This window comes from Ananas comosus, linkage group 3 (genome assembly GCF_001540865.1).
Source record: "Ananas comosus cultivar F153 linkage group 3, ASM154086v1, whole genome shotgun sequence".
Lineage (NCBI taxonomy): Eukaryota > Viridiplantae > Streptophyta > Magnoliopsida > Poales > Bromeliaceae > Ananas > Ananas comosus.
This window is the reverse complement of record NC_033623.1, coordinates 1,487,933-1,501,994: the sequence shown is the minus strand read 5'-3', so window position 1 is coordinate 1,501,994 and position 14,062 is coordinate 1,487,933. Positions and strand designations below refer to the sequence as shown.

The following is a 14,062-nucleotide window of genomic DNA, read 5'->3' as shown; positions in this document are numbered from 1 at the left end:
ACAAATGATATTTGGATGGTTACATTGAAATAGCAAGAATAAGAGTAATTAGGATTTTAAATTTAAAATATTTTATATAATTAATTAACAATAAAATATTAATTAAAAATAATTTAATAAATTAATAAATTTATTGTCACGCTCCGGATGTTTTATTCTCCGGCCACGCTGACAAATCCGCCGAAAACAAAGGAATTTCTCCTGTACACGTAGCGATAGCTGTATCTGTAGAATATACAATACTACAAACAGTAGTATAGAGCTGCTGGAAGAAAAACAGGTAAACAAAAGCCAGTTTTATATACATATAAAATCCAGGTACAAAAGACTCGCTCCAGCGAGTTATTTATACTGCATGTACATGAACTGCAACAGAAACAAAACCACTACCTGAAACTGGTATCCTCTCGAACATACACAACTGGGAAGGGCTCTAACCGGCAACGCCCTTGCCACGATCGGTCTCAGAGGCAGCAGCAACTGGAACAGCAGGCTCTGCAAAAGAGGAGTAACAACTGGGCGTGAGAATTACTGTAAAAATAAGTAGTCCTCAGTGGGTGCCGCCCTCAACAATCATCGGTCCACCCACTAAGTCTACAGAAAGGAGCAAGAATAGTAGGAAAGCTGAAAAACGTCTACAGCTAACTATCACTACACTATCATGCTCTACTCTAATCATCTGTAGTAAAATATCAATGCTGACCCAATCTATCCAGGGACTGTGATACACCCGTCCCGCCTGCCGAAGCAACACTACAACCACCCCCGCTGTGTAGTTAGTGGAGCAAGTCCAACCAGGACATAGCGACACCAACGCAACAGCACTAGGCCCGACTCCGGAGTGTTACTCGTGGGCACTACCCAACCGAGTATGCAAGCGTATCTCTGTCGAGCTCAATCAGGCTCTCGCAGGCTATAGTCGAGTACACTGGGTTCAACTGGTCTACCAACTAAAAGTCACGCGCCCTTAGCGCAATCTGATGCTAAAACAGCAAACCGGGTCCACCGTCAGTCCCAACGGCACCCAACAATCCGGAACAGTCTGAAACTACTGTAAAAAATAGGCTCGGCATCCCAGCATGAGCGTAACAACTAACTACACTACCTGGGGTATCCACCCCACGGATACTACGTCGATACAAAAACATAACGGCTCCTAGAGCTAAATCTGGTAGTGTAAACATATGACATGTTATATTCGCGATTTTCTCCTGAGTCAAATTCAAGTCCAACATGTGTCAATATCTAGTCACAATATTAAGCTCCAAATTCAGATATTACATATACATATGTCCAAAATCTATGAATTGAGCCAACCGAATATGCAACAAGCTAGAACTACACATGCCGACGATATTTATATACTTAGAAGACAAACTGATGATTAACCCGCCTCAAAGCTAAATCCAATCCGGTGTGACGTCGAGAACGGCGGAATCACACCCTCGCCCGGTCTCCTCGCAAAGCTACGGCAACAAGCGCGCTCTCGAACGGCTCCGCAACATGACGTCGGTGACGAAATGCTCCACGGCAACTCCACCCGAGCTCCTCACGATCGGACCAAGCTAGAGAGAGAGAGGAGAAGAAACAGATAGCTCACTCTCTCTCAGCACTACACAGCCTAAGTAGTGAGGGACGGAAGGAACGACACGTACGAGGCAAGAAATTACCAAAAAGCCTCTTACCTACCCTGGTGTACCGATACACGAGCAAGTGTACCGGTACAAATGGCAACCCGAGAGCAGCTACGCGAAATCTGTCGAAGTGTACCGGTACACCCCTGATGTTGTACCGGTACAGAAAGTGTACCGGTACGCCTTGATGGTTGTACCGATACAACCATCAGAAAATCTGCTGTTTGCAGATTCCAATGCCAAGTCCTGCTCTCACGTCCCGGCTGAGCTCGTATTGCGTGTATTTCACGCCAACGCGACTCCGACTTGTCCCGACACTCTCCAGAGCTGTCGACAAGCCTCAACTAGGGAACTCTAGGGATACCACAACCTCCCCCACTACGAAAAGTTTCGTCCTCGAAACTTAAACATACCTCAGCTCTAGGAATCGAATAGATAGGGATAGGACTCCCTCATCACCGTCTCAGGCTTCCAAGTCGCCTCCCGCTCCTCGTGATTACTCTACTGTACCTTTACATACGGGATGACCCGGTTGCGCAATTCTTTCGACTCCCGAGCAAGAATCCGCAACGGTCGCTCATCGTATCTCAGATCCTCGCCAATCTCCAGTGGAGTGAAGTCAATCACGTGAGATGGATCGAAAATATATTTCCTCAATGCAGAGACGTGGAAGATATCGTGAATGCCAGCTAGTCGCGGGGGTAGAGCGATCCTGTATGCAACTGGTCCCACTCGCTCTAATACCTCAAAAGGGCCAACGAAACGTGGACTGAGCTTTCCACGTACTCCAAATTGGCGAATCTCTCTGGACGACGAGACTTTGAGAAATACATGATTTCCAACCTGAAACTCTAAGTCTCACCTCCGGGTATCAGAGTAGCTCCTTTGGCGGCTCTGGGCTGTCAAAAGGTGTCGTCGGACAATCCTCACCTTTTCCTCAGCCTCTAGCAAGATCTCAGGCCCTAATGTCCTTCTCTCACCCACATCACTTCAAAATAAAGGGGATCGACATCTGCGTCCATGCAACGCTTCAAACGGAGCCATCTGAATGCTCGTTTGATAGCTGTTGTTGTACGCAAACTCAACCAGTCTCAAATGTCGGTACCACCCTCCTCCAAAGTTCAGGACGCATGCCCTCAGTATGTCCTCTAGAGTCTGAATGGTCCTCTCTGACTGACCATCTGTCTGTGGGTGGAACGCCGTGTTGAAATGCAGCTGAGTACCCAAGGCTGTCTGAAGACTCCTCCAAAATTAGGACACGAACCTCGGATCTCTGTCTGATACAATTGATACCGGCACGTCGTGTAGCCTGACAATCTCATCCACGTATAGCTGCGCGAGTCTCTCTCTGGACCAGGTGGTCTGAACTGGTAAGAAGTGAGCAGACTTGGTCAGTCTGTCCACTATCACCCAAATCGCATCGTAGCCACCCTGTGCACTCGGTAACCCCACAACAAAATCCATCGTAATCTGCTCCCATTTCCACTCGGGTACTGGTAAGTTTTGAAGCTTGCCAACAGGCACCTGATGCTCGGCCTTTACCTATTGGCAAGTCAAATACTGAGCCACATACCTGCCAATATCCATCTTCATTCCTTTCCACCAGAACTGTGCCTTTAAGTCCTTATACATCTTGGTTCCATTCGGATGAACCGTATAAGCAGAACAATAAGCCTCTCTCAAAATGTCCTCTCGGATTTCTGAATCCACAGGCACACACAGTCGGTCCCTGTACCGTAGTACTCCCGAACTGTCCACAGCAAAACCCTCAGCCTGCCCCATGTCTAATTGCTCTCGAATCCTCAACAGGTATGGATCTCCACTCTGTCTCTCACGGATCCTATCCAACAGAGTGGGCAACAAAACTAGAGACATCAGTATCGCAGTAGACCCAGGGGACAATATCTCAAGTCTCAGCCGCTGCAACTCCTCAAGCAACGGTCTCTGCTGAGTAATCAACATACTCCAACTCTGCACTGCCTTCCTACTCAACGCATCTGCCACTACATTCGCCTTGTCGGGGTGATATAGAATACTAATGTCATAGTCCTTCAGTAACTCCAACCACCGGCGCTGTCTCAAATTCAACTCCCTTTGAGTGAATAGATACTTAAGACTTTTATGATCGGTGAAAACCTCACAGTGCTCGTCGTACAAGTAATGCCGCCACAACTTCAAGGCAAAGACAACCGCGGCAAGCTCCAAGTCATGCGTAGGGTAATTCTTCTCATAATCCTTTAACTGCCGTGAAGCATAAGCAATTACCCTACCATGCTGCATCAGCACACAATCCAATCCACTGTGCGACACATCACTATAGATCACAAATCCTTCCCCCATCACAGGAAGGGCAAGGATAGGAGCTGACATCAATCTCTGTCTCAACTCATCAAAGCTCCTCTTTCAATCATCACTCCAGACAAACCGAATCCCCTTTCGAGTCAATCGAGAAAGGGGTGTGAAAAGCTCCGCAAAGCCTTCCACAAACCGACAGTAATATCCTGCCAGTCCCAGAAAACTCCTCACCTCAGTCGTCGTCGTCGGTCTGGGCCAATCCCAAATAGAATCAATCTTCCTCGGGTCCACTGGTACCCCCTCTGCTGAAATCACGTGTCCCAAGAAAGCTACCTCTCGTAACCAGAACTCGCACTTCTTTAACTTGGCATACAACTTCTTCTCTCGTAAAAGCTGTAGGACAATCCTCAAGTGCTGCTCATGCTCGGCATCGCTCCGGGAGTATATCAAGATATCGTCGATGAAGACTATCACAAATCTGTCCAAGAACGGCTTGAAAACTCTATTCATCAAATCCATGAATACGGCAGGGGTATTTGTCAATCCAAAAGACATCACTGTAAACTCATAATGCCCGTACCGAGTCCGAAAAGCAGTCTTGGGAACATCCTCGGCCCTCACTGATCAACTGGTGGTAACCTGACTGGAGATCAATCTTCGAGAAGACACAAGATCCCTGTAACTGATCAAACAAATCATCAATGCGCGGCAAAGGATACGTGTTCTTGATGGTCACTTTATTTAGCTCCCGGTAATCCACACACAGCCTAAGTGAACCATCCTTCTTCTTCACAAACAATACCGGCGCTCCCCATGGAGACACACTGGGTCTCACAAACCCCCTATCCATCAGATCCTGAAGCTGTGCCTTTAACTCTCTCAGCTCTGCCGGTGCCATCCGATAAGGTGCCTTCGAGATTGGTGCAGTTCCAGGAACTACATCAATCACAAACTCTATCTCCCTCTCCGGCGGCATCGTAGTCAACTCAGGAAAAAACACATCCTGAAACTCGCGGACTATAGGGATATCCTCGAGTCACGGCGCCGCCATAGGCACCTCTACAACCGTCGCTAGAAAAGCAATACATCCACTACTCAGCATCTGTCGAGCCCTCGCCGAAGATATCCAGGTGGCAAACAGCGTGCTTCTGCACCCTCTAAAAGTGAACTCCTCCTGGCCTTGCTCGCGGAACGTCACTGTACTCGCTCCACAATCGATAGTAGCATAGTACCGCGCCAGCCAATCCATACCGAGCACAACGTCGAAGTCCTGCAGCTGTCCTAACACCAACAAGTCTGCGGGCATGATCCACGAATCCAACTGCACCGGACAAGACCAGCAACACTCGACAACCTGCAAAACATGGTCTGGGATCTGCACCTCTCGTGCCTGTGACAATGCTCCTAACTCTAGACCATACAACAATGCGAATGCTCGGCTAACAAAAGAATGAGATGCTCCGGTATCAAAAAGGGTATGAGCTCTAATGCTGAAAATCAAAACAATACCTGCCACCACCCGGTCGGCTGCTGTAGAGTCCTCCACCTAAGCTGCATAGATTCTGCCACTCAGAGCCTGCTGTCGCCGCTCAGCCTAACGCGGCACAGACAACCTGTCCTCCTGACGGAAACTCGGAACTGCTCCCGAAAACTGTGGGGATGCTGGCTGCGATGATGCGGTGGATGGGGCTGGTGATGCTGCTCGGGGACACGCTGACCTCATATGTCCTGGCTGTCCACACCCAAAACACCGGCCCTCACGCTGCTCACACTGCCGGGCCCCGTGCGATCCCCCACAAATCACATACTGCTGTGGCCCCTGAAACTGCCTCTGCTGACGAGGTCCCCTAGAACGCTGACGTCCCGAAGATCCACGACCCTGAGAGCGTGATCGTGGAGGCCTCGGCGGACGCCTGCTGCTCGACTGCCCTCCATCATTTGAAANCTCACACTGCCGGGCCCCGTGCGATCCCCCACAAATCACATACTGCTGTGGCCCCTGAAACTGCCTCTGCTGACGAGGTCCCCTAGAACGCTGACGTCCCGAAGATCCACGACCCTGGGAACGTGCTCGTGTAGGTCTCGGTGGACGCCTGCTGCTCGACTGTCCTCCGTCATCTGTGACTGGGCGCTTCCTGTCCTGACTCTGCCCCTGCAACTGGGTCCTCTCCCGGATCGAAGCATCACCTATCTCAACCCAAAGTGCTTGCTCCATAGATGCATCCAAGGTCCTCAACCTCTGCGCATGGACAAATCTGAAAATCTCGGGTCTCAAACCCTGCTAAAAAAGATACACCCGTTGCGCCTCGTCTCTAGCCACGAATGGAACACAGTTCAGGAGTCGAGTAAACTCCCGAATGTACTCCTGCACTGACCGATCTCCCTGCTAGATCCTCTTTGGGTCTTCCTCGAGCTTCTGCTTCACACTGTTTGGAAAATACATCCCAAACAGCATTCCACAGAACTCGTCCCACCGCATCTCCAGTGCTACCAGCCCGTAATCTCGCCTCACTCTTCTCCACCAGGCGTGAGCGTCGCCCGACAAGCAGTGAACACACAGAGGTACCTGCTCCCTCTTTGGAATGAATAGATCCTCGAAGAGCTTCTCCATCGCACTGACCCAGCCCTCAACAACCCACGCCTCTGTGCAGCTGCCATCAAAGATCGGCGGGTCAAAACGGCGAAAACGAGCAAATCTCTTAGTCAACCTCTCCTGCTCGGCCTCAGTCATCTGCACTGGCCCTCTAGAAGGCGCAACTAGCGCCACCGAAACCTCCACTGGTGGGGGTATAGCTGCGGCCGGTCCTGCTACCGAAGTAGTAGGAGTTGGAGCTGCCTCTGGGGCCCTCGGTGCTGAACTCGGGTGTGGAACGACCCTCTTGCACATCCTCTCCAACAACTCCCCCTGCCGCCTCGTCATCTCAGTCAAGGCAGCTAACTAAGCACTCAGATCGGGGGATGCGCTAGCCTCAGATCGGGCACTCGGCTCCACAACAGAGGGTACACTCGCCTCCGGTCGAGTACTGTGCTCCGTCTACTCTGGCATCTCGGAAGGTCCCACACGATCCTGCATCAACTGGGCACGCTCCCGTAATGACAGTCGACCTCGGCGACGATACATAGCTGAAAGAAACAGAACGGGATCAGATACAATACAAACACTCTCGACCCAATCAACGAAAGTCTGGAAGGCGGCCCCTGTTTTCCTCCAAAATTATGTCGTCTGCCGCCAACATAATTTTTCAGGCCAAAACAGGAACCCCTTCAATCACTCACTCCGCCCAAAATTTAATTTAGGACAAACTTTAATTTGTCCCTTATATTCCTCTTTAGTTTATTACCAGATAGTTCAAACAAATAAATTTAATTATTTTATAACTTATTTTTTATTTTTCAAAAAAATATGACGTTAAATAGGATAGTAAAGTAAAATTTGTTGAGAGTCGTGTGATACCTTGTTTAATAATAAATTTTTACGGTTAAGTAAAAATAAAATTATAAAATAGTTAAGTGTAACTTTTTAAACAACATGATGGCAAGTAGAAAACTGAATGCTAATTAAATCGCAAAATAATTAAGTATAATTTTTTGAACAACAATTCGGCAAAGTTCAGTGTGCCCATTATTTTAAGTTTAATTACATCCAACTACCAATATATTATAATTCAATGTTATTTTGATTTATTATGAACGTCATTAAACTAACTTTTTTTATCGATTTGTATATTATACTTCAAATTTAATTCTATTTGCTACCCCTTACTTTATTTTTTCTTTAAAGATATCACTAAACCATTGTTTTCTCGCTAATCTTTAAATTACGATAACAAATCTTATACTTTAGGGAGAAGCTTTTTTTTTTTTCGATTTTAAGAGGCATTAGAAAGATAGCTAGAATATCAAAATGGAGCCTTAATAATAGACTCATTGAAAGATCTATCAAACTATTTTTAACTTTTTTTTTTTTAGTCAAAAGGTGCCTAATATGTGTTTTGCTAATTTCAAGCAGTATTTTTTAGCATAGCTATATACTATTATTAATTTATTGTATGTAATGTAAAGATTGAAAAAACGTAATATTTTCATGGTATATTTGAAAAAAAAAAGTGTAATAAATAAAAAACTCTAAAGTACAGTATAAATAATATTATACTATAATTAAGCCTTTATTTTTTGTCCAAACCTGTTTTCTACTATCTTTTTCACCAGGCGAGAGTGGATAAAAATAAATTTTGGTTGATAAAAATGATAATATATATATATATATATATATATTCAGTATTAAACTCTGAGGTGGTAAATATTGTAGACCGTACCTACATATGAGTTAATCATTTTTAGTTCATATTTCGCTCTCATGTATTTTAGGGATGGGCATAGTCTTAAGCTTATTTCTAGCTGTTTCTAATTAGATCAATTTCTTAAGTTCAATTTATTTGAAGAGATTTTAATTGTAATTCACGCATTCACCGTTAAAGAACAATTTTTTTTTTTTTAGAGAGAAAGATACCATATTATTCGATTCATACGTTCATTTAAAAATAATGTCAATAAAAAAGAATCTGCTCAAAAAATAAAGGTTTATTTTTTTGGAGCTATATGGCACTGGGATTCTCTCAACCCACCACATGATGCACGGAAAAGCCTTTAATCTAGAAATAATGTTAGCTGCATCACCAGGTAGTACCTTGCCTACAAATAAATTAGGGTTAGTCGCGTATACCACATTTATTATCTATGAGTATTGTATAAGATAATAAAAAATCTATTATTAATTAATTATATTATTTAATTCTAAAATATAACTTAATTTTTTATTTGATTAGTAAATTATTTGATTAGTTAGATGATTAGTTAGATGATTAGGTAAGAAATTAATTTAATTAGTCAAAATATTAATTAATTGACCAATATAAATATTAGTTACTAGATAAACACATTAAATTATTAATTTTTAATGAGCTACTTAACCATAGGTAATAAATTAATTAATCCCTTAACTATTTAATTAAGCAATAGATAAGGACTTAAATATATTAAAATAGATTAATTATAATAATCAAAGTTAGGTTTAAACTTTAATTAAGCTTATTTTCAGAGGAGAGTGGAACAGCTGTTCCACCCTTATTCCTTCTTATTAGAAATAAAGAAAAACTACAACCTCCTACTCAAAAAATAGCATTTGGGTAGCTAAATAAGAGCTTATTACCCTCTTCTTTATACGAATCAAGCACTAACTTATATGAGGTTAGTGGGAGTTGGTAGAATTGTAATAATCTAATAATTGATAATTATAGAATTTATTTACTATCTAACTCAAATAATTAAAGTTTTAATTAAAGTGGATTAGTTAAATTTTAAATTTCAATTAAAGGTGAACTAAAATTTCGATACGTTTAGTTTAAAACACATATTGAAATTTTGGATTCGTGGGAATTTGAAAAATATATAAAGATATTCAATATATATTATATATAATTAGATATATATATATATATATTATTATACTATATATATATATATATATATAATTGTTTATATAAATTTTCTAGCAATAACTATTTAAATTTGAGCTACGATATGATAGATATTTTCCAACAAAATATGACAGATGTATTTAACTTTTTCAAAATTTAATTTTTTATTGTAAATTTTTGGATAAACCAACCTCATTTTTGACAAAAAAATGTTGGTTTCTCTTTTTTTTCTTACACAAAACAAATAACGTAAAGGAATAAAGTTTAAATTCCTGTTTTTTAATGGATAACTTTTTCTTTTTTGTTACATATATCATTCCATATTTTTTCTGTATCAGTGAATATTTTCATATTATCTTTACTATCCACTATTTCACCCTTGATTTATTACTATTCTACTAACCATGCACCTACAAAATCTTAGGCATCCACCGGTCAAAAAGTATGTGTTAAACATTATTCACATACTATTAAGTATTTTAGCGTATCTTTCTCTTNGTTGAATATAATCTATACCACTTGAAGCATTTAAAAATCAAATTTCATACTTTTTCGGTATTATTTCTTGTCCATCAAGTAGACACAAAAATGAACGGCTGAAAATAAATATCATCTAAAAAGTGATGATAGGAGTCTTGTAATCAAGATCGAGAGTATAAATTTTATTCTAAATAATTTAAAAAATTTTCTAATCAAAATTCAATTGATTTGGATATCTTTACACCGTTAAATAAAAAAATGCTTTATATTGACTATTAAAATTATAAATTTTGAACTTTTTGATCATTAGGTTAATAATATCGAAATGAGTTGAAATTTGATTTCTAAATACTTCAAGTGGTATAAATCATATTCAACGATACCGATCGTCGATTTGGAGGCTCTATCATCGAAAATAAATGGGAGGCAACAGAGTCCCTTTGCTACCGATAGCATTCCAGCTAAACCCTAGATATATTTATATACATAGAGTCCGGCTACTATACTATAATAGTACCAAGCATTTGGTGCTATCAAATTTTCCACTGTTAGATATACTCTTTTGACCATTTCTACCAATTAGATCATAATATTCAACCAACCATCCACTCAATTCTAGAAGACCACTATCGTTCTAACTGCACATTCCTTCATCCAAGAGCCGAAACTTAATATCACCAAACTATTAATAGTATAGTAACTTAATTTTATATATATATATATATATATATATATATATATATATATATATATATATATATATATATATATATATATATATATATATATATATATATATATATATATAGTGTGACTGGGCTACTATAAGTAGTAAACTGCTCGATTTACTACCGATTTTTTTCGATGATAGATCTTCAAAATCGACGATCAACACCGTTGAACATGATCTAGACCATTTAAATTATCTAGAAATCAAATTTCATGATTTTTTGGCATCACTAACTGAACGATCAAAGGGTCACAAAATCTATAATTTTAATGGCCGATATGATGCGTTTACTCGTTTAACGGTATAGAAGAGTTCAAATCAACTAAATTTTTGTTAGAGAATTCTTTAAACTATTTAAAATAAGATCTAGACTCTATATCTCAAATATAAAAATTATATCATCACTTTTTGAAAGATATTCATTTCCAGCCATTCATTTTTCTATTCACTTGATGGACAAGAGAACAATATCGAAAATGTGTGAAATTTGATTTCCAGATAGTTTAAATAGTTTAGATCATATTTAATGGTGCCGATCATCAATTTGGAAGCTCTATCATCAAAAACAAATCGGTTGTAAACCGAGCCGTTTACTACCGATAGCATTCTAGCAAAACTCTATATATATATATATATATATATATATATATATATATATATATATATATATATATACCATAGCTACTATACTATTATGAGTATTGGAGCCCTCGTACTCTATAAGTTATTTTCAATGATAGAGCTTTCGATTCGACGATGTACTATACTTATGCCAATTTTTTTAAAAATTAATCTACTAAGACCTAAATATAAAGTCCAATACAATTAAAAATAAAAATTTCTTATACTCAACCAACCCCACCCAGACACCCTCAACCCGATTACAAATAGAAAAAAAAAAAAAAAAAAAAACACCCACCATCTTTCCTTCTCCTCCTCCGCCGCCGCAGCCGACGAGATAGGATTCCGGCGGCTAAAGTTCGGCCACAACAATCTCGCAGGGATCTTAGAGGATTATGATCGCCACGTGACCCTCCGCCACAGGACCCTGGAGGAGTGGGTGCCAAACATTAAAGCGGCCCTACATATAGCCACCCCATATATGGCAACACTTTTAAAGAGTGTCGGCAGTTTAGCCATCAGCACTTTTTTTTATCTGTACCAATATTTAAAGTGTCGCTATACACCGTTTTTGTTGTAGTAAATTCTGACATTTAAAATATTAAAAAATTAAAAGTAATAATAAAGTTATCATTTAATAAATTAGTTTGATACAATAAAAAGTTTATATGATGATATTTTTTAAAGCGTTGGTAGTTGCTATATTACAGGGACGCTTGGAGACACTTTTTTCAATCGTTGTCTATAAAACGTTCTTATATTTAGTTCTTTTGTAGTGTATAGAGATTTTCGAAGGTGTTGGTCACTCAGCGGGATTCTCGCACTAAATAGGAAACCTATTGATATGCATTCTTCACAAAATAAATAAAAAAGAAATCAAATGGCAAGTAGAAATAACATGAATAATAAAAGGCCAATTTGCATAAAAAAATCCACTAGTTGTGCAATTTTGCAAAAGTGGACTGCTATTTTGGATTTTCCTGATTCGGACCAAATTTTTAACAAACTGACCAAAATACTTTTATTTCTTTCTCGCTCTTTTTTTTCCTTCGTTCTTTTTTTTTAACTCCGACTCTCATTGTCTCCTCCACCGCCTCCCTTTGGCTACGGTAACGAGGGCGCCGCCACCTCCTCTTCCTCTATCTCATTCTCTGCTAGTGCTGGTAGCCCTCGGCGACAGTAACGAGGGCGGCACTGCCTCCTCCGCCTCTGCCTCCGCCAGTGCCAGAGAAGGAGAAGGAGAACTTGAAGCGGCCCGGGTGAAGGGAGAGCGGACTAAAGCGCTGAGGTCGTTGCTAAGAAGGTACTCGCCGCCCATAAGGGTGAGAAAAAAAAAAAGTCGCGCCCATCTCCAAGAAGCGAACAAATATGCAGAGGGTAGAAAAAAAAAAGAATAAAAAGTAAAAAAGAAAAAAAAAAATCTCTTTGAAAATCATTATTTATTGTTGCTACTACCGAAAAGTCTAAAAATAAAAAAATTAAAAACAAGATGAAGGTTGCACCGTTAACATAAAATTGCACTATTTTATAAGAAAATTGCATTGTTTAATATAAACGTTGAATTCTTTGAAATGAAAATTATACTCTTTAAAATAAAGTTACACTTTTTCGACAAAAACTATACTGTTATAGAAAAAATTGCACTATTCTCCGACTCTCATTGCATCATCTTCTTCTTTTTCTTCCTCTTCTCTTGAACCTCTCCTCCCCTTCCCCCTCTGACCCCCATCCTTCACTAACGCGAGCCTTTTTACCCCGTGCGCTGCACGAAGCGTTGAAACACAGAAACGACCTTCCTATCTCTTTTTTCGTTTTTCTTTGTTCTTTTTTTTTCTCTGACCCTCAACGCCTCCTTTATTGCCTCCGCGGCCTGCGACAACGTAGAAAAGGCGGCGCCACCTCCTCTTACTCTTATCTCCTTCTCCACAGGTGCCGGCGGCCCTTGACGATGGTAACGAGGGCGGCGCCACCTCCTCTTCCTGTCACGCCCCGGATATCTCGTTCCCCGGGCACGCCGACAAATCCGCCGTATACAAAGAAATTTTCCTTGTATACGAAGCGTCAAAGTACCTGTAGAAATACGATACTACAAACAGTAGCATAGAGCTGCTCAAAAAAACTAAATAACTGAGTTTCATATACATAGCTAGAATCCAAAATACAAGGTTACTCGCACTGGCGAGTTAAACAACTATGTACATAAACTCCAAAACAACAACTACCTGCAGTAGTGGAAAACCTCTAGCTCTGACTGTCGGGTAGGGTTTTAGCTCGCAAAGCCCTTGCCTCGATCCTGATCGGCGGAAGATGCAGCAGCCGGCACCTGTGGCTCTGCAAAACAGGAGTAACAACTGGGCGTGAGAACTACTGTAAAAACAGGTAGTCCTCAGTGGGTGCCGCCCAAAACAACATCGATCTACCCACTAAGTCTACAGAAGGGAGCAAAAATAGTAGGAAAAGCAGGAAATACACTCTACCGCTATCAATCACTACACTATCATGCTCTATACTAACCAATTATAGGAAATGTCAAATCTGACCCAATCCAATCGGGACTGTAAACATACCCGTCCCTGGGACTGTGAATACACCCGTCCCTGCCCCGTTGCGACTATCCAGCTACCCCCACACTAACTGGTCTTGTGGAGAGCAAGTCCAACTGGCATGAGCGACACCAACGCGAAAGCACAAAGCCTGACTCCGGAGTGGCACTCGGGCGCTACCCAACGAGTATGCAGCGTATCTCTGTCGAGCTCAATCAGGCTCCAACTAGCAAAGTCAAGTAATCGACTCAAACTCTCTCACACCCAACAGGTAACGTACCC

General features: G+C 41.1%; 1 long non-coding RNA gene across 2 annotated transcripts in view; it reads right to left on the bottom strand.

Moving 5' to 3' along the window:
* The window catches only part of LOC109707228, a 23,964-nt gene continuing 10,198 nt past the window's right edge, over positions 297-14,062 (bottom strand). The window contains exon 3 of one of the 2 annotated variants that reach the window (XR_002215446.1): positions 297-495. This is a non-coding gene — a long non-coding RNA (uncharacterized LOC109707228). Of the gene's footprint in view, positions 496-13,509; positions 13,569-14,062 lie in introns of those variants that run through there. The other variant, XR_002215444.1, reaches the window with a different exon arrangement.